Here is a 19,177-nt window from a genome sequence, read left to right on the forward strand (position 1 = left end):
GTTTCATTAACTTGTCCTGGCGATTCATTACCCGCCTCCCCTGTGCTCAGCTTCTGGGTAAAGTTAAAAAAACTATTAGCATCGTGTTGTACAGCGTTTGTGCCGGGTTGGGGTGACGTTTAATTGAGGGTGCCCTTACTGCCCTGCCTTTGTGGCCACTCTGTAACCCCTTTCCCTGTAATTAGATATGTGCTTTCTCTGAAGTGTAGTTTTCTTTGAGCTTGTAACATGCACAGAGCAAGCCATATGCATAGAGCAGGCTGTCATTAGAAGAAAAGATCAGAAATTTCCACCCTAGGTATTTAAACTGTGACTAGAAATTATCAAGAGAACAACTGAAAAAATGAATTTAGCATAAGAGAATCCAGTTAGGTGAGGACAATGTAATTCCAGAGCATCATTAGATGAAAACCTCATTGTATCACAAGGAGAAGCAGCATCTGGTCTTTCTCTGACACTATCTGAGAGTCATTCCTCTGAAGAGTGAATTAAATGCACCTAGGGGTCACCTTTTAATGGAATATCATGAATGTAGAATAATAAAGCCGATGTTTAAAATTTAGTCCAACTGAGTATATAGCTTGGTATGAAAAGACAGAAATGGTAGAAGCCCTATCTCGGCAGGGTGACCCAGGAGGAATCTGCACACCCTTTTCTCCCTCAGTCACAACCAGACTTCTCAAAGTGGGGTTGGAGTTGGTGTTGTACAACCTGTTCAGTGACAGTCGAATGTCTGAGGCTAGGTTCTGGAACGACTGCATTCACTACAACATCAGCTTCCTTAAAAACAACCTTTTCCCTGCTTGTATTGCTGGAGTTCTAATAAGACAGTGATGACCCCTTAGGCAGCTGGCTGTTACAAAGTGACCATGTGACGCCTGCGTGAACACGTTCTGCTAAAGGTTTGCACAAGGACGCCACCTAGGGCAATGTGATGTTAACTCAAGGAGGTTTAGTTAGCAGGTATTTACTGAGCATTCCCTGTGTGTCTGTCACTGGTGGGTGTGTACCGGCCATCACACTGAGGAGACGGAGCTGATGTTTATGAAACAACTCGAGGTTGGTGACATGCAGCGTCCCAGGGCACCTCGCTATGAGTGCAGGAGGGAGTCTTGCTCTGTTGCCCAGGCTGGTCTCCAACTCCTGGTTTCAAGCGAGCCTCCCACCTCAGGCTCCCCAAAATGCCGGGACTACAGGAGTGAGCCACCACAGCCAGCCCTGGGCATTTTCTTTCTACAAGTCTTGTAACAGTGAGGTACTAGAGGCGAAAGCAAGAGAAGGGAAATAACTCTGCCCAGACTTTGAGCCTAGGAGATGAGTGGTTTGGTGGCTAAACTTACAGAAAGGAGAAATAGTTGGAGAAAAGCTGTTCTGGGGTGTTCTGCTCTGCATATATGGACTTTGGCCTAACAGTGGGACGTTTGAGTGTGTCTATCCTATGTGCAAATCAAAGTAGGGCGCAGGCCATGTGCAAATTTTACTATTCAATAGATAGTATTTTTTTAAGACACTAAGCATCCTCATGTTTTAAAAAATGATGTTTATAGTTGACAGCTTCCTTTCTAAATCAGGTGTAATTAATTGTCCTCTTAATTGCCTCTTCTCATGCCTGGTCATATTTTTGGTGTCTGGATTCTTTTCAGGAAATATTTAAGTCCAAATGCATATTGATAGTGCAGTAAAAGATTTGGAGGTAAAATCTCGTGAATCTCCATACCCGGCCACACAGGTCCAGTTAGGGCTGTGCTCCATTCTTCAAGCTCCAATCTCTGATTATTTTAAATATTTTAGAAAGCATTGTTTTTGATATTCTTTTCTTTACTTAATTCTGGGCATGGAAGGGTTTTTCCTGCTTCTATAGTCCAGATAAATCTAGATGTATGCCCCAGATCAATAAAAAGAGGATCGATAGGTTTTTATTCTTACATCTCTTTAATGAGGGGGTCTTGGTTTGCATTTTCTGATTAGAGCAATTTGTCTGTTATGTTGCCATGAGGAATGCAGTCTCAGGAATGCAGAACTTCCTGCAAAGGGACTACCCCGCATAAAATACCTTTCCATCTCCCTTACACCATTGTCTCTCCTGGATTTATCTCAGAATCGGGGCTCTCGATGGACAAAGAGAGAGAGTCGGTGTCACCTTCCCTGAATGCAGCTCACTGCCTGTGACATCACATGCCCAGCCCTCCCCACACACCCCAGAGGAGGGTCTTAAGTTTGTGATTGCCCCAGTTGAGCCCTCAGTGAGCCCAAGTCTCAGGGCCAGATGGGTCTGTTTGTTAGCGGTTTCCCTGCAGCCTACCCAGCTCACTTCCTCCTTGAAGATTCTTGCAGTGTTTTCAGAAATGGTTTGTTTAAAGATGCAACAGCGGTGTTTTCACTTGTAATAACAAGTTAATGGCATAATAGTCCTCTCCCCAGGAACACCAGAAGCTTTGCTCAGTTCGTAGATTTGTCCTTCCCACTTATCTCTGAAGTGAAAGTAATTGTCACTTTTCCGTTTCGCTTGGTGCTGAGGAAGACATGGCCAAGGTGAAGTTCGAGACAGGTCAGGAGAGAAGAGAAACTGGTCTCTGTCACCCTTCGGACTGTGGTCCTTACGTGTATGGTCCAAACTCAGAATATTTTAGTACTCTATTTATTAAAATATTTACTTGTTCTGTGCATGTATTGATATTGGAATGATACAGAGAAGATTAGCATGGCCCTTGCACACATATGACATGAAAATTTGGGAAGCGTTCCATATTTTGGTAAGGTTGTATGGCATACCTCCTGGGTGAAAAAGGCTCAACTATAACTTAGACTTTACCTAACAAATGCAAACACTGTAACCTAATTGTTTGTGCCCTCATATTAATCTGAGATTATATACACACTTGCTCATTCATGACCAAATGTTTGTGAAACACCTGCTGTATGTCAGGCTGGGATCACACTTGTCTTCATAGCAAGTGTGAAACTTCATTGTTGTACAGAAGTTACTTCTATAGAACCAGAGCAGGAAGCACAGTTTGTAAACCGCTGAAGTGGAAAGTTCATTCAGTTATTCACTCAACAAGCGTTTTTTTTTTTTTGAGTACCTGCCAAATCTATTGGGTGTAACCTACCTAACATGCCTCCTGGACCTAAAATCGTGTGCCTGGAATTATTTCTTAAATTTCTTTTTCTTGTTGAATGTACTCCACCTCTAATGCTGTGTGTGCCCTCTGACCTTTATGACTATTAGGAATAGAAAACTTACAGAATTTCTTCTTTGTTATTCTGTCCTTAATGATATTTAGATTAGCGTTTTACTTTAAGGTAGCTATTTACTCATCAGAAAGGAAATTTTAACAATGACGGGCACAGGCAGGGTTATCAGTATGTATAAATCTAGATGTCGACTTGCATTTCCGTGTCTCCGCTGGGTCCAGGGACCATGATGGAGACAGGGAAGGGCTCTTTCAGGCCCTTCAGGCAGGGAGTGTTGTGATGAGTTGTCCTCATAAAAATTGGAGTTTTGAGTGAGTAGTTATGTTACCTGTTGTTAGCGTCTCCCAAATTTGCAGTGATGTTCTGGTCTGACTCTCTCTTCCCCTCTCGCTGTCCTCCCAGCTGTGTTCCCCTTGTCGGTGGCAGCACCTGGTCTGTCTTCTACCAGCTTCTCCAAGGACAGACTCACCATCTCCAGGCAGCTTCCCCACTGTTTCCTCACTGCCTCCCTTATCTGTCCACCTCATGAGGTACCCCCTTTCTGCTTCCACACATCCTATTACAGCAAATATAACATCTAGGCCATGCAATTGTCACCTGTTCAAAGTGGCCCTGTGCATATATGTTACTTTGCAGAAAGGCATTCATTAAATATTTCCATTCTTTTCTGTAATTTCAGTAACCCCACCCTTAAGAAGCTCCTCACAAATGAAGACCATCGAGCTCATCTCTGCACTGTTAGTGCCCCCCACCCCAGCTCACATCTGCTCTTGTTAGCCAGCGTACAGGAGTGGATGAGGTGGCCTCCCCCACACCCACCCACAAGGTCTTCCAGATTTATGCCCCAGGAGCCTTCCCATTAGTGGTGGATGTGGGCAGAGCCAAAGAGAGGAGCAACACCAGCTTGGACGAGGCAGCCGTCCCCTCCCCTGTGGTCCAGCCCAGATGTGTGGGCCTCCCTTGGGCTCATCAGTCCATTTCCAGAGCAGGTGCTGCTACTGAGAGCAGAGGGAGAGCCAGCCACCTGCTGAGGTTTGTACTAGCATGTGCAAAAGCTCAGAGAAAACTGGTGCAGCAAGCTGGGTCCTCCTCCAGCGAGGCCCTCTCACAGGCCCTGCTCCTTCTCCTCCAGAGCCAATGCCATGGACAAAGTCTTCCAGAATTCTCTTCTCCTCCTAAAAATGTCTCCTCCACTGCGTGGGCAGCCTGGTAGTCTTTACAACTTAGAGAGGAACAGGTGATGTGGAAGTGGGAATAAAATGCTTTCCTTCCTTATTTTGAAATGATTTGCCTTTCTTTCAGAAATTAAAATGGCAACCATCAATGAGACTTCAGTGTTCCAGAAAGGTATCAGCTCTCACAGCCAACACAAAAGTAGGTGTCTGTTAGCCGGACCCTCAGCCAGGAGCTGGTTCTGCCCTCATGCCTTGGGTGTTTCCAGGTCATTGTGATGCCTACTGCTGTGGTCATCCAGGGACTGATCACCACCATCAGCCCCGTGGGATATGGCAGAATCTCCATGGAAGTGATTGGTCATGATTTTATATCTAGGGCCCAGCATGACCATGCACTCAACAAAGAAGGCTTGGGGAGAACACGGGGCCTCAGAAATAATGACAATAGTCATTGTCACTGCCAGTCTCAAAAATAGTCAGTGTTACTATTTATCAACCACTGTGCCAATAATAAAACGTAAGCCTCGCACTTGCTGTTTCTATTATCTTCATTTACAGTCAGGGACCTGGTGCTAGCAGGTGACAGCAGCATACCAGGGTGGTGCGCACACCAAGCATTTCCTATGAGCTGGCGCTGTGGCATCTGCAGGACCTTGTTAGAGTCTTGATTCAAACCCTGGTTTGTGCAACTGCAGAATGAGAGCTCCTTAGTGCGAGGGCAAAGGATACACAGAAACTCTCGGTCCTATTTTCTCAGGTTAGTGACTCTGAAAGTAGTTCAAAATAATAAGTTTTTCAGAAAACTCAAAACAACAAATCTCGTGGTGGCTGCTCTCTGCGCCTCCTCTAATAACAGCCCCATGTGGTGATGGCTGGTCCAGGGCAGGGACCCAGGGCACTCAGACTCACATCCTGCTGTGCCCTGCTCTAGGTGCCCTGTCTGGGGGGCATTTTCATCTTAAACACAGTGATTCCGAGTAGTCAGTGTGATGCTGGCCCAGCAGATGGCAGCCACGTGTCCTGCAGGAGAGACTCATTTCCCGGACAGCCTGGTAGTAACAGCTCTGGAGAAGCAGCAGAGCTGAGAAGTGTCCAGGGTGTGAAGTTAGATAACAAACACAGATGATGCTTTTGTGTTGCGGGCACCAAATTTGCAGCCAAACCAGCCACTGAATTTATCATCAGTTCAGAGCATCTGCTCCATCTGGACGGGTCCTTCCTTGTATGCATCTCCATAACTTAACTATTTTAAGATCACCGGCTTCCCTTACAGCACGGTGGGTGCAGTAGTAACCTAAGGAGGAGTGAGGATGAAGGATATTTTCCTGTCCATGAACAAACCCTAAAGCAGGAAGGTTTTCTGTAAGTGGGTGTTGGGGTCTGATAGCACATGAGGCGCGTTTGCTGGGGAGCTGCCCTGACTGCATCAGGCTCTCAGATGGGGAGAGCTGCCCTGACTACATCAGGCTCTCAGATGGTTCAGGAACTGTCCTGACTATGTCAGGTTCTCAGATGGGGAGAGCTGCCCTGACTGTGTCAGGCTCTCAGATGGTTCAGGAGCTGTCCTGACTGTGTCAGGCTCTCAGACGGTTCAGGAGCTGTCCTGACTGTGTCAGGCTCTCAGATGGGGAGAGCTGCCCCGACTACGTCAGGCTCTCAGATGGTTCAGGAGCTGTCCTGACTATGTCAGGCTCTCAGACGGTTCAGGAGCTGTCCTGACTGTGTCAGGCTCTCAGATGGGGAGAGCTGCCCTGACTACATCAGGCTCTCAGATGGGGAGAGCTGTCCTGACTGTGTCAGGCTCTCAGACGGTTCAGGAGCTGTCCTGACTGTGTCAGGCTCTCAGATGGGGAGAGCTGCCCTGACTGCATCAGGCTCTCAGATGGGGAGAGCTGCCCTGACTGTGTCAGGCTCTCAGACGGTTCAGGAGCTGTCCTGACTGTGTCAGGCTCTCAGACGGTTCAGGAGCTGTCCTGACTGTGTCAGGCTCTCAGATGGGGAGAGCTGCCCTGACTGTGTCAGGCTCTCAGATGGGGAGAGCTGCCCTGACTGTGTCAGGCTCTCAGATGGTTCAGGAGCTGTCCTGACTGTGTCAGGCTCTCAGACGGTTCAGGAGCTGTCCTGACTCTGTCAGGCTCTCAGATGGGGACTGTGTCAGGCTCTCAGACGGTTCAGGAGCTGTCCTGACTGTGTCAGGCTCTCAGATGGTTCAGGAGCTGCCCTGACTGTGTCAGGCTCTCAGATGGGGAGAGCTGCCCTGACTGTGTCAGGCTCTCAGATGGTTCAGGAGCTGTCCTGACTGTGTCAGGCTCTCAGATGGTTCAGGAGCTGCCCTGACTGTGTCAGGCTCTCAGATGGGGAGAGCTGTCCTGACTGTGTCAGGCTCTCAGACGGTTCAGGAGCTGTCCTGACTGTGTCAGGCTCTCAGACGGTTCAGGAGCTGTCCTGACTGTGTCAGGCTCTCAGATGGGGAGAACTGTCCTGACTGTGTCAGGCTCTCAGATGGGGAGAGCTGCCCTGACTGTGTCAGGCTCTCAGATGGTTCAGGAGCTGTCCTGACTGTGTCAGGCTCTCAGACGGTTCAGGAGCTGTCCTGACTGTGTCAGGCTCTCAGATGGGGAGAGCTGCCCTGACTGTGTCAGGCTCTCAGATGGTTCAGGGCCTGCACCCTTCTTTACGAGGCATTTCACCCAAGGAGGCCTAGAATAGATTCTGGGGAGGGAACAGAAAACTCAAGTGCCTGTGAGGTCCGTGCAGGTAACACGGCAAATGGAGGAGCCTCGTGGGGACTGGGGTGATCTGGGGAGCAGGTTCCCTGGAGCACCAGGAGGCAGCTGCTGCTTAGCCCCAGCTGAGCATGGCCACGCAGGAGAGCAGGCCCCTTGTGGGTTAGGCTCTTGGTTTATTAAGAGAAGCTGCAGATCGATAATTGTAAATGAACTGCAGACATTTTCAAGGTGTGCACCTCTTCAGAACGTTTCTAAACATTACTCAGGTAAAACAAGCACACTTACAGGTCATGTGCAGCCCTGGAGCTGGCCCCTTGGCAACTTGAGTTCAGGCATCAGCCCATGATCGACAGGCTTCTGACCTGGCTGTCTAGGGTGGGAGATGCCCAGTGTTGAGCACCCCCAGTGCTGGGGCTCCCCTCCCCTTGATGATGGTTACTGTTGCAGCATCCATGAGAACAGCAGGTAACACCCCAGCCCCTGGACGCCAAGCACTGTGCTGAACACTTTATCTGTGATAAGGCCTTCAACCTTCTCAACAGCCCTATGTGGGTGGTTACTAATGGTTACAACATTTTTCGCTGGATGTCAGGTGCTTTTCTATGTACATATCTTTTTTTTTTTTTTTCTTTTTAAGACAGAGTCTTACTCTGTCTGAAGTGCTGTGGTGTCACCCCAGCTCACAGCATCCTCAAACTCCCAGGTTCAAGCCATCTTGCCTCAGCCTCCTGAGTAGCTGGGACTACAGGTGCCCGCCACAACACCTCACTAATTTTTTTTGTTTTTAATGGAGACAGGGTCTCACTCTTGCTCAGGCTGGTCTTGAACTCCTAAGCTCAAGGGATCCTCCCACCTTAGCCTCCCAGACAGCTGGGATCACAGGCATGAGCCACTGGGTGCTCAGTGTACAAGTCTTGACTCATGTAATTCAGTAACAATCCTGTGAGTGCTAGGGAAACTGAGGCATGGAGATTCAGCAGCTTGTCCTAGCTCAAATCCTAGATTCCAACCCAGGCAGTGTGGCTCCAGAGCCCAGCTCGCCCTGTGCTGCCCTAACCGCCTCGGGGCACTGGCCGCTTTTCATCAGCTGTGGTGCTTGTGGTCCCAGACACCACCACCCCTCCAGTGAGACTATGCAGCGCTTGACCACCTGCAGTTGCCCCCCAGCTTCTGTGAACTCCCTCTCATTTTCATGCATCGCCAGACGCACTTGATTGAATCTTTGTGTGTGTTTTTTAATCTCCTCTGAAATGAACAGGTCATAAATCCTTTGCTAGATGAGATTTCTCACTAATGGTGATAGATGGCTTTGTCTTTTGTCTCCTGACAAGTTTCGCTGGCTGTCACCATGGCAGTCAGAGGGTTGTATTCTGCTAAGATGGCATCTGGATGCTGTGCCGAAAAAGACAGTGGCAACGTAATTCTGTATGCAGATTTCTGTTCCATTTGAACTTTGTCAAATGAATAAGGCTTCCTGAAGGTTCACACAAAAGAAGCTCCTGGAACGAGTGAGACATTTCAGAGGCAATGGCAGAGAATTGGCTTGTTCTGCAGCTGACACAGAATGTGTATGATGACAGAGGTTGGGACAGTGACGCAGGAGCAGCAGCACTTTGCGGGATGTGCTTGGTGTCTGCTCTGTCTGGTGGTGCCAGTGCAGAAATTCAAACCAGCTGAGAGATTGATATGGAGAGTGGGGGAGGCCAGGGTGTGAATTTATCTCCAAGCCGTCATACACCATGAATTACATCAAATGGGTCTCTAATTTCCTAGTTAGAAGATACTTTTTATTTGTTTTAAAAAAGGTAAATTTGGCTGTTACTTTATAGCTTTGCTCTTTCACCAGCTCACCAATCTTGTGTGCTTCCACAAGCAGGGTGTCCAGGTGGCTAGTGTGTTCCCATTAGCATATGTCCTGCAAAATGTCTCATTGGCTGTGACTCCCTTTCATCAGTTAAGATCTGGCATTTTCCTCCCCAAACAAGATCAGAGAAAGGACCTGTGGAAGGCCTTCTCTTCTTCAGGACTATTTTTAATGTCATTCTTGAAAATAAAGCATTAGATGTGAAGCTAAAAGAAAGGTAATTTTAGAATAAAAAGCAGACTTGTAAAGCAGACTCTGTTAGTCACCACCGGAACTCACAACCAAATTATGGAAGGAGTGAGCAAGCGGGTGCTGGGAGCATTGAAGAGTTCCTGGCTTACCTGGGAGCGGTGGCTCAGCCCGTGATCCCAGCACTCTGGGAGGCTGAGGTGGGTGGATCACCTGAGCTCAGGAGTTTGAGACCAGCTTGAGCAAGAGTGAGACCCCATCTCTACTGAAATAGAAAAACTAGCTGGGCGTGGTGGTAGTACCTGTAATTCCTGCTACTTGGGAGGCTGAGGCAAGAGGATCACTTGAGCCCAAGCGTTTGAGGTTGCTGTGAGCTGTGATACTACAGCTCTCTACCCAAGGAGACTGAGTGAGACTCTGTCTCAAAAAAATAAAAGTAAAAATAAAATAAAATAAAGAATTCCAGGCTTGATAAAATTGCCAACTATTACTGACCAGTCAGAATAGGAAAAGTGAAATGGACCTAACTACCTTTTGAAAAGTGTGTGTGTGTGTGTGTGTGTGTTTAAAACCTAGTTAAAACTTGAAAGTAAACATTTCTTTATTTTTAATTACATGTTTTTAGGATTTTTTCTTGCTTTGTGGAAGAAAAGTCTGTTGTAGGGTGGTGCCTGTGGCTCAAGGAGTAGGGCGCTGGCCCCATATACCAGAGGTGGCAGGTTCTAACCCAGCCCTGGCCAAAAACTGCAAAAAAAAAAAAAAAAAAGAGAGAAGAAAAATCAGTTGTATCCATGTGATACTTTCCTTCCTGAGTGAAAGGCAAGTCACAGAACTGGCACAGATCTGAGGCTGCTGCTCCCTGCACTCTAGGCCTCAGACCACAGATGTCAGTGATAGGTGGCCCAAAGCTTAAGGAAAACCATTACCATGAGAAGCGGCAAGGTGGTTTGCGTTAGAAGGGCTGTGAGTTTAGTAGCCGTTGCACTGGAGCTGAGTGTGTGGAGGCCAGTTTTAAAGTTAGAAGATGAAGCACAGATCTCCTAACGTGAAAACTGTCCTTGTCGACACTTGTATTTCTCAGCTTGAGCAAATAGCACAGCCAGCCAGTGTAGAGAAAGGGGCTTCTGCATCCTGTGGGTAGGGGTGTAACTGGGTACAGCCATTATGAAAACAGTATGGAGACTCTTCAGAAAATTAAATACAGAACAAGTGTACAGTCCAGTAATCCCGCTTCTGGGTCTACGTCCAGAGGAAATGAAACCAATAATGAGAGGATGTCTTCACCCTGTGTTTACAGCACAGTAGCCGGGGTCCAGAAGCACCGAGGTGTCCATCAGCAGGTGGGTGGAGGAAGGAAACAAACTCACTGCGTGTGTCTCTGCGTGTGTCTGCGTGTATCTCTGTGTGTCTGTGTCTTCCTGTGCCTCTGTGTGTCTGCGTGTGTCTGTGTGTGTGTTTCTGTGTGTGTCTGCGTGTATCTGCATGTGTCTCTGTGTGTCTGCGTGTCTCTGTGTCTCTGCGTGTGTCTTCCTGTGTGTGTGTCTGCGTGTATCTGCATGTGTCTGTGTGTCTGCATGTGTCTCTGTGTGTCTGCGTGTGTGTTTCTGTGTGTGTCTGCGTGTATCTGCATGTGTCTCTGTGTGTCTGCGTGTGTCTTTCTTCCTGTGTGTGTGTCTGCATGTGTATGTGTGTCTGCGTGTGTCTGCATGTGTCTCTGTGTGTCTGCGTGTGTCTGTCTTCCTGTGTGTGTGTCTGCATGTGTCTCTGTGTGTGTCTCTGTGTGTCTCTGTGTATCTGCATGTGTCTCTGTGTGTCTCTGTGTGTCTGCGTGTGTCTCTGTGTATCTGCATGTGTCTCTGTGTGTCTGCATGTGTCTGTCTTCCTGTGTGTGTGTCTGCGTGTGTCTCTGTGTGTCTGCATGTGTCTGTCTTCCTGTGTGTGTGTCTGCGTGTATCTGCATGTGTCTGTGTGTCTGCGTGTGTCTGCATGTGTCTCTGTGTGTCTGCGTGTGTCTCTGTGTGTCTGCGTGTGTCTGCATGTGTCTCTGTGTGTCTGCGTGTCTCTGTGTGTCTGCGTGTGTCTGTGTATCTGCATGTGTCTCTGTGTATCTCTGTGTATCTGCATGTGTCTCTGTGTGTCTCTGTGTGTCTGCGTGTGTCTCTGCATGTGTCTCTGTGTGTCTGCGTGTGTCTGCATGTGTCTCTGTGTGGCTGTGTGTGTAGAGCATTGTTCAGCCATAAAGGAGAAAACCCTGCCATTTGCTATGACATGAAAATAGAGGCCATTATACCGGGTGAGACAAGCCAGACGCAGAAAGTCAACACTATATTGCCTCACAAGTGTAATCTAAAAGAGCCAAATTCACAGGAGCGGAGAGTAGAGAGGCGTCTCCAGGGGTCCAGGGAGAGATGGGAGATGCTGGTCAGAAGCAGACTTCAGTGATAAAAGGGTGCGTTCTAGGGTCTAATGAGCAGCAGCGAGGTGACTGTAGTCAGTAACACTTACTGGAAATTTGCTGAGAGAGCAGAGCTTCTGAGTCCTCACCACACACGCAAAAGTAGCCAGCCGTGGTGTGGAGATGTTCGTTCATCTGATCATGGTAATCATTTCACAGTGTACATGTGTATATAAAGTCATCCTGTTATATGCCTTGAATGTACATAGGTTTTATTTGTTGATTATGCCTCAATGAAGCTGGGGAGAAAATGTTTCTCCTGTGAAATAGGAAATGTGCGTGCAGGCTGGGAGCACGCCCGGCTCACAGGGAGCTCTGTGGGAACACCGGCCCGGGTCGCCATGATGATGGCAGTGGAAAAGACGATGGCCATCGTCACGACCAGTCTCATAGCTGTCAGAGCTCCGGGCAGAACCAGGCTCCTCACACCACCCCCGTCTTTCCTTGGCTTTCGCTCTTGCCATCCCTTGTGCCCCAGGCCTCTTGGGGGCTCTGTTGCTGCCCCTGTGAGTGAACGCTCTGCTGGTTCTGGGGTTCCTGTCCTCATAAGCTTTGCTGTCCTCATAGAAGAACTTGGGGGCCCCTGCAGGGGAAGCTGGACTAAGGTCTTCTCCAGGCCCCAGGCCTCAGTTCAGTCGCCAGGTCAGTTTCCAGCCAGCTGCCTGCAACCTGTACTCGCGTTCCTGACCTTTTCTGCCCCACGATGCAGCGGGAACACAGAAGGGGCAGCACTTGCTGGACCACAGGCCGGGTTGGATGTGGAGAGGATGCCCCGTGAGGGGAGAGGCCAGCTGAGGACATCCCTTCTCCACCTGGCTTCTCTCTTGTCTTTTGTTCTCCTCCCATTTCTTAAGAGTCCTGTTTCCCTGCAGCCATTATTGGAGAGGTGTTTCCTTCTTAGATGGAAAATAAAACATCTTGATGTTTTCTTCCCTCAGATTCAGTGATCAGTAATTGAAAGTGTTTGCAAAACATCCCCCAAGGAGCCTCTTAATGTTACTTGTATAGAAATAAAAATGAAAAATAATGGGCAGGTATTTTTCTAGTCGAAGAGAAGGAGCTCTTCTGAGTTGTGGTAATGAACTCAAGAAGACCAGACACAGTTGTAGAAATGTTTGAGATTTGGCAAAATGTAGTTTTCCTGTGAGGGAAGCACAGAGGCCTGTGGCCTCTCCCTTCCTTATTCTGCGACTGCCCTTCTTAGATGACCGTGTCACGGACGGGCTGAACTCAGTTACCCACACACAGACACAGGCTGTCATAGCTTCAGGTGTGGATGGGTCCAGATGTCTGCGGTAGCTCCAGGGACCTGTCACCCTCAGTCCCTTGACTAGTTTCTCAGCCCTAAATCGTCTTTTTTTTTTTTTTTTGAGACAGAGTCTCACTATGCTGCCCTTGGTAGAGTGCCCTGGCGTCACAGCTCACAGCAACCTCTAACTCTTGGGCTTAAGCGATTCTCTTGCCTCAGCTTCACGAGTAGCTGGGACTACAGGCACCCGCCACAACGCCCAGCTATCTTTTTGTTGTAGTTGTCGTTATCGTTGTTTGGCAGGCCTGGGCTGGGTTCAAACCCACCAGCCCTGGTGTATGTGGCCCGTGCCCTAACCGCTGAGCTACAAGCACCAAATGATCTTATTTAAATGTTTTAGCTTTGCATGTATATGTAGGATGCCTTAGCATATTGTTCGTATGAGTTTATTTGAATGAGGGAAGTATACCAAAATGGAACCGGCTTTGCTGTGAGTCTGGTTTTGGAGTGTACGTTCTAACCAGGGAGACCTTAACTCCTGTGCCACAACACGAAAGTCATCCAAACAGCAGCTGGAGCAGTGAGAAGGGCAGCTTGGAGATTGTCATAGTGCAAGTCCTTGTTGCAGGTGGAATCACAGAGTTTTGTAGCCACGTGTTACTAGAACTTTCAAAAATAGGCACAACTGTTACTTTAGAGAGACGCTGTGTCCTTGGCAGGCTGCAGTCACGCATGTTTCTCCCGCCGGGACTGCGCTTTCTGGTCTCCTGCTCACAGAGACAGGCCATGTCTTAGTGCTAGAGTCTTCTCTGCCTTTTCCTTGTTGCTCTTGCTGCCTTTGACTTCAGCGAGCTTCCGGCTGGGATACCCGCTCCTTCCTTTGTGTTTGGGGAACAACAGGGTCCTCGTGAATCCTCTTGTAGAAGCAGCAGGAGTGAATTCGAGGTGTGCTGGGGAGGAGGGCCTGGCCGCCCCCTGCCCTTCCCACCACAAAGAGGCAACATTCAGGAAATGAGCCGTTATTTGGGAGAGTTTTCTCTTAAGGTGGCAGGGCTCTGCTTTTGCTGTTTTTAAAAAATAATTTGTTAACTTCATTTGTAGGAGACTTTAGAAACAGTACTGCATATAAAGCAGTCCACTAGAAGAGAAACCCCCACAAATGTATTTATTCAACAAAAATATATTGGATGTCGGCTGCGTGCTCAGGTGCTATTCTAGACAGTGAGCAAAATAGACATCCCTCCCCCCAAAAAATCCTGCCTTCATTAAAAAAAAAAAAAAAAAAAAAGAAGGCCAAGGGAGGGGCAGTGGACAAGAAGCAGATAAGTGAAATAGGTGGTGTGTCAGACAGTGTACCCTGCGGTCGGGAAACAACACCAGAAAGGGAGATGGGCTGGGCTTGGAGGGGCTGCAGGAGGCCACTTCCTCCAGCCTGCTTTTGGAAACCTCATTTCCTCTCTGATCTAACCCGGCTTCTGTGCACATGCACCACCACTCCTCATGGCTGGAATTTAAATTAGTTGTGTTTCTGGCCTTCCCCTACCATGTACTGGGAGTGTGGAAAAGGAACATTATTTTAAGCCAGCCTTAGTCTCTGCTCTGACAATTTGTCCTTTTCCTGTTGCATTGCCCACTTTTCTTTATTCTTCAAATGCACTTACCTTCCAGTCTATCACTTGTTGGTCGCAACTGTCTGACCTATTTGGCTGTGCGATCCCCTAAGACCATGAGATTATTTATATAGAAGTCCTTAATTTTAGCCCTACAAAAAGAAGAAAATCTGGCTACCACTACAAAATTTGAAGAATGATACTCTTCCCAAAGGACTGTCAGATATTCACAAAAAGAGAAACAAGTGCTGAGTTCTGATTCTGGGATGAATTAGGAGGAGGCACCCTCGGGTGTGGCCCAGGGCCCAATGTCAAGAACAAGGCCATCAATAAATGCTTGTAAGAGAAAACTCCTGTGTGCAGTAACCACGGGGTTCCGCCTCTAAAGCGACAGCGGCCAGATGGGAATCTGTTGAGAGAGCTGCAAAGTGGACCTGAAAGGGACTGGCCTATTGAATGGGAGGGTGAGGACGCCAGGGAGCCCTTGGGGAAGGGACACAGATTCAGGCGCTCAGTTTGGTTGGAGGCTGTTTGGAGATGGTCGTGAGGGCAGCTCAGGGACTCTGGAATCAATGATGTGGAATGGAGGGTGGTTTGGAAGATTAGAGAGCACATCAGGGCTGACCATCAAGATTTGGAAGTGAAAGCACAGAGGTGGTTGTTGAAGCCTGGGGAGAAGGCCCAGGGCTGAAGAGGGGGCTCTACGTTTTGGGGCAGGAGGGAAGAGGGAGGAGAGAGGGAAAGGATGGAGACTCAAGCTGGAGAGATCACTCGTGTTCCTGGACAAGGGACCCCTGCAGCTGCTAATCCCAACCCCCACTTCCTGTGAGTCTCTGTCCAAATCGGTCCCTGCTCCTTCCAGGTAAGGAAGAGTCTGGGCTGTGACCAAATGTCCACGGGACATGTGTGTTTCCTCCCAAATACGTAGTGACGAGTAAAACCTTTTACTGTTCTCTGTTCTAGCCACAAATAAACTCAGTTCGTGATTACAACAAACCTAGAAATGATTTTTACCATTTAGCCAATGAAGAACTGGTCCAAGGTCACATAGCCATTTAGTGGTAAAAGCAGGATTTGAGGTTAGGCAGTTTGATTCTAAGGCCTGTGCTTCTGGCCATAACCTCAACCTCTCATATAAGGCCTCCATAAATGGCTGGACTTAGCCTGGGCTTGTAGGAGGAAGATTTCTGGAGATTTCTTTTTGCGCTACCTTTCCCAATTCCTACTGTTCCTTAACATCCCCATCAGATGCCTTCAGCTGATGAGTTTCCTAGGTTCTTAACTTCACAGGAGCTTTCTGGGTTTCTCCTGTGAGGTGGAGGTGATCTTCCATGACACCGTGACCAGCATCAGAGCCCCGACACAGTGTGTGCCTTACATCCTCCCTATGCCACCACACACCAGAGGCTCAGAGCTGCTAAGTGCTTTTTAATCACCCCACACTTGCAAGCGTCTGTCCTAATGATGCTCCCTAAAGGGCGTCATTACTTCTACAGAAATATTATCTCATAAAATATTTGCTTTAAACAGACCCTAATAAATTCTGTCTTAGGCAATTTCACTAAACCAGGTCTTGCTTTCTGGGCCGTTGTCCGTCCTGCCCCTGCCTGCCCCAGTGTGTGGTCTCATGTCGACACTCCATGAATCAAGTAGCAGACAGTGGTCACAGAAGCTATCACATGTTTGAGGCTCACAGGTGCTTTCAGCATCTTTGAAAAAGAAAATAAAAACAGCTGATTATAGTAAGCTAAGGATGTGTCGGTGAGTTTGTCCATACGGAGCTATAACAAGGAGCAGAGGTCACATTTTAAGACCTCTGAAAACACTGTGTTCTAAAATACCCCCCAAATTTGAAAAATGCCTGTGGAGTGGGGTGGGGGGAATCAGCATATTCAGTATTAGCCAAGTCAAGTATCTTGTGCTGTCTAAAATAATGACCTAAGGCTACACCCCGTGGCTCATACCAGAATCCCAGCTAATCAGGAGGCTGAGACAAGAGAAACCACTTGAGCTCAGGAGTTTGAGGTTGCTGTGAGCTATGATGCCACCGCACTCTACTGAGGGCTACAAAGAGACTCTGTCTCAAAAAAATAAAGTAAAATAAAAGTATGAGATAAGTTGGAATGAGGCAGAGAGCACAGATTGTTTTAGACTCTATTCAAATTGATTCTGACGACATGAAATAGGGGTATATATATTTGTGGAATGGCCTTCTTTGTTTTGTTTTCTTCTGTTCTCTATTTTGAAATGAATTCCCAGGTGTAGGTAGATGGCAGGAAACTGAGCTTATGGTGGTTCCTTCTTGTTAAGAATCAGAAGACTGCAAACATCAGTGTTTATTTTGGGGGTGCAGGTGTTACTCAGCTAATGGTTCTGTGGAACGATTTGATTCTGAGGACATATTTGCATCTTTGAACAGATCACAAAAGTTTTTTTTCATACACCCCAAACGGTACCTTTCTTATAATAAAGTTAGTGGCACACTATAACAGAAGTGACACTCACAATATTTTAAAACAGCTGTGACAAAGACACAAGCCAGTCAGAATGGAAATCTGTCAAATCGGATGGGATTTCCAGCAAGCAGCTGGCAGGTATGGTCTGGTGCCAGTGGTACCTGTTGGCACTGCCTCTCGAATGTGGTTTCTGGTGGGTGGAGCGGGTCTTGACCTGTTGTCTGTGCTTCAGAAGAACCTGGGTATAGTCAGGGAGAAGGGAGATACCAGGTCCACCTCCTGTAGTAATAAAACTGTTCTTAAAAGTTCTTTGTTCATTGCCTTTTGGTCATTGACTTTGTCCTGTTTTCTATGAGCCACAAGGGAAGCAAAGTCTTCCCAGGAAGACACCAGTGGGGCGAGGAGCCCTGGGCCTCTCCTGCTCTTTACCAGTCACTAGCACAGTGACCTAATGAAAGCACCTTTCTGAGAAACAGTTTTCTCATCTGAACAAAAACCTGTAATACAGTCGCTGTAATGATGTGTACCTGTGGAAGCCCTTTGTAATTTATAAGATTATACTTAAACATAGTATACTTGTTTTATGCCTTAGCAAAGCTGATATTTTAAAGGAACCCTGAAATAAGAATTTTTTTTCTTTTTTTTTTGAGACAAGAGTCTTACTGTGTTGCACTCTGTAGAGTGCCGTGGAGTGGAGTGCCGTGGAGTCATAGCTCCCAGCAATCTCAGAGTCCTCAAGTGATTCTCTTGCCTCAGCCTCCTGACTAGCTGGGCTACAGTCGCCCGGCCCAGTGCCTGGCTAATTTTAGAGACGGAGTCTCACTCTTGCTCAGGCTGGTCTCAAACTCCTGAACTCAGGCAATCCACCTGCCTTGGCCTTCCCAGAGTGCTGGGATTACAGGGTGTGAGCCACCAAGCCCAGGCTTGAAATAAGAATTATTTTAAGGGATTAATCTGCCCTCAATCCAGCCAGCCCATGTTTTTATATATTGATGGGGTTTTTTGTTTTGTTTTTAGAGAGGGACAAACCTACTGAACTGACTCTCAGTCTTCTCCGGATCGTTCTGGAGCTTACACAGATGTCTATTTGGTACCGTGTTACCTGCTTTGGATTTCCACAGCCTCACTTGGTGGCCCTCGGGGAGCATGTTTTGAAGTCTAAGCTTCTCTACAGCTGAGCCACCATAAATAACGTTCTGATCATGGGGTCTGAGGACACATGCTTTTTATTAAATATGAGTGTTGGGAGCCAAAAATGTAGGTCACTCGTCCCAGTGGTGGCTCCTGTTAGGAAATGGCGCCCTGGTTCCACCAGTGACTATGGCCACTTGGGACCTTTGTCCTGCAGGCCAGCAAGTTTTGAGATGGGGACTTGTACTGCTAGAAGGTGTTTCCTGAGCGCTGGGATTCAGGACTTTGCGCTAAGCTTTTGTTAAGCTAAGGGAGGATAAAAGGCTTAGGGCAAGAGGCTAGACTTAGAATGGCTTCCAGGGAAATCTCTGGAACAAGAGAAGCCCAGAAGGGAAGAAGGTGGGAATAGCTGGCAGATTCTTTCATTTCCAGAGAATAGTTACTCCAAGAGCCGAGCTGGAGCTGGCTGCCAGGACAGAGGCAAATTGGCAGCCACAGTATCCAAAGAGAAAACAAAACTCTCCTGTTGGGGCTCTCAGAGACCTTTTGGAGAGTGCCAGGGGGCTATTTCCCTGCCAGAAAAAAATAGTAGCAGTTCTGAAGATTGTTCTTAGAACCAGAGAACGGAGCTTTAAAAAAAATGGGGTGTTCTAGTAAAAGGTGGAAATATTTGATCATTTTAGCCTTCAGGAAAAAGCAAATTAGATCTGAGTGTACATAATAGCAGAGGGGCAAAGATTCCAATAGGACTGTGAGTTTTATTTGAATAGACATTAATGAAATAGGCTGGAGTGGGATGATCCACAGGCAAGATTGTACTGATGCAGTTTGACAGCTGCATTTTCTGAGTGCTTGGATTTTAGGAAAGATGTTAGAATGGGGGAAGAGTCTTACAAAGAGCTAACCATAAATATTTATCTCACTTTGGCTAATCACTCAATTTTCTACCACTAAGGTATATTTTTATTTAGAGCAAAACATATCAAGGAAGTTAAGATATTTCTAGGAATGGCCAAATATAGATGAAAATGAAATGGGTTGAAATTCAAAAAAACATTTATGCTGATCGGAACAATTGTAAACATTAGATCCTATGATTCGTTTACATAGTCCTTCCTGTTGAA

The 19,177-nt window shown here is 47.4% G+C and overlaps 1 protein-coding gene and 1 non-coding gene across 7 annotated transcripts in view; both read left to right on the forward strand.

Annotated features, from left to right (window-relative positions):
• GRIP1 (glutamate receptor interacting protein 1) overlaps positions 1-19,177 on the forward strand; it is a 687,322-nt gene that overhangs the window by 393,718 nt on the left and 274,427 nt on the right. The window lies entirely within an intron of this gene.
• LOC128562915 (U6 spliceosomal RNA) lies at positions 2,651-2,753 on the forward strand. The gene has a single exon (XR_008373611.1). It is a non-coding gene; the product is annotated as a U6 spliceosomal RNA (small nuclear RNA).

Source organism: Nycticebus coucang, chromosome 12 (assembly GCF_027406575.1).
Source record: "Nycticebus coucang isolate mNycCou1 chromosome 12, mNycCou1.pri, whole genome shotgun sequence".
In the NCBI taxonomy this organism is placed as follows: Eukaryota; Metazoa; Chordata; class Mammalia; order Primates; family Lorisidae; genus Nycticebus; species Nycticebus coucang.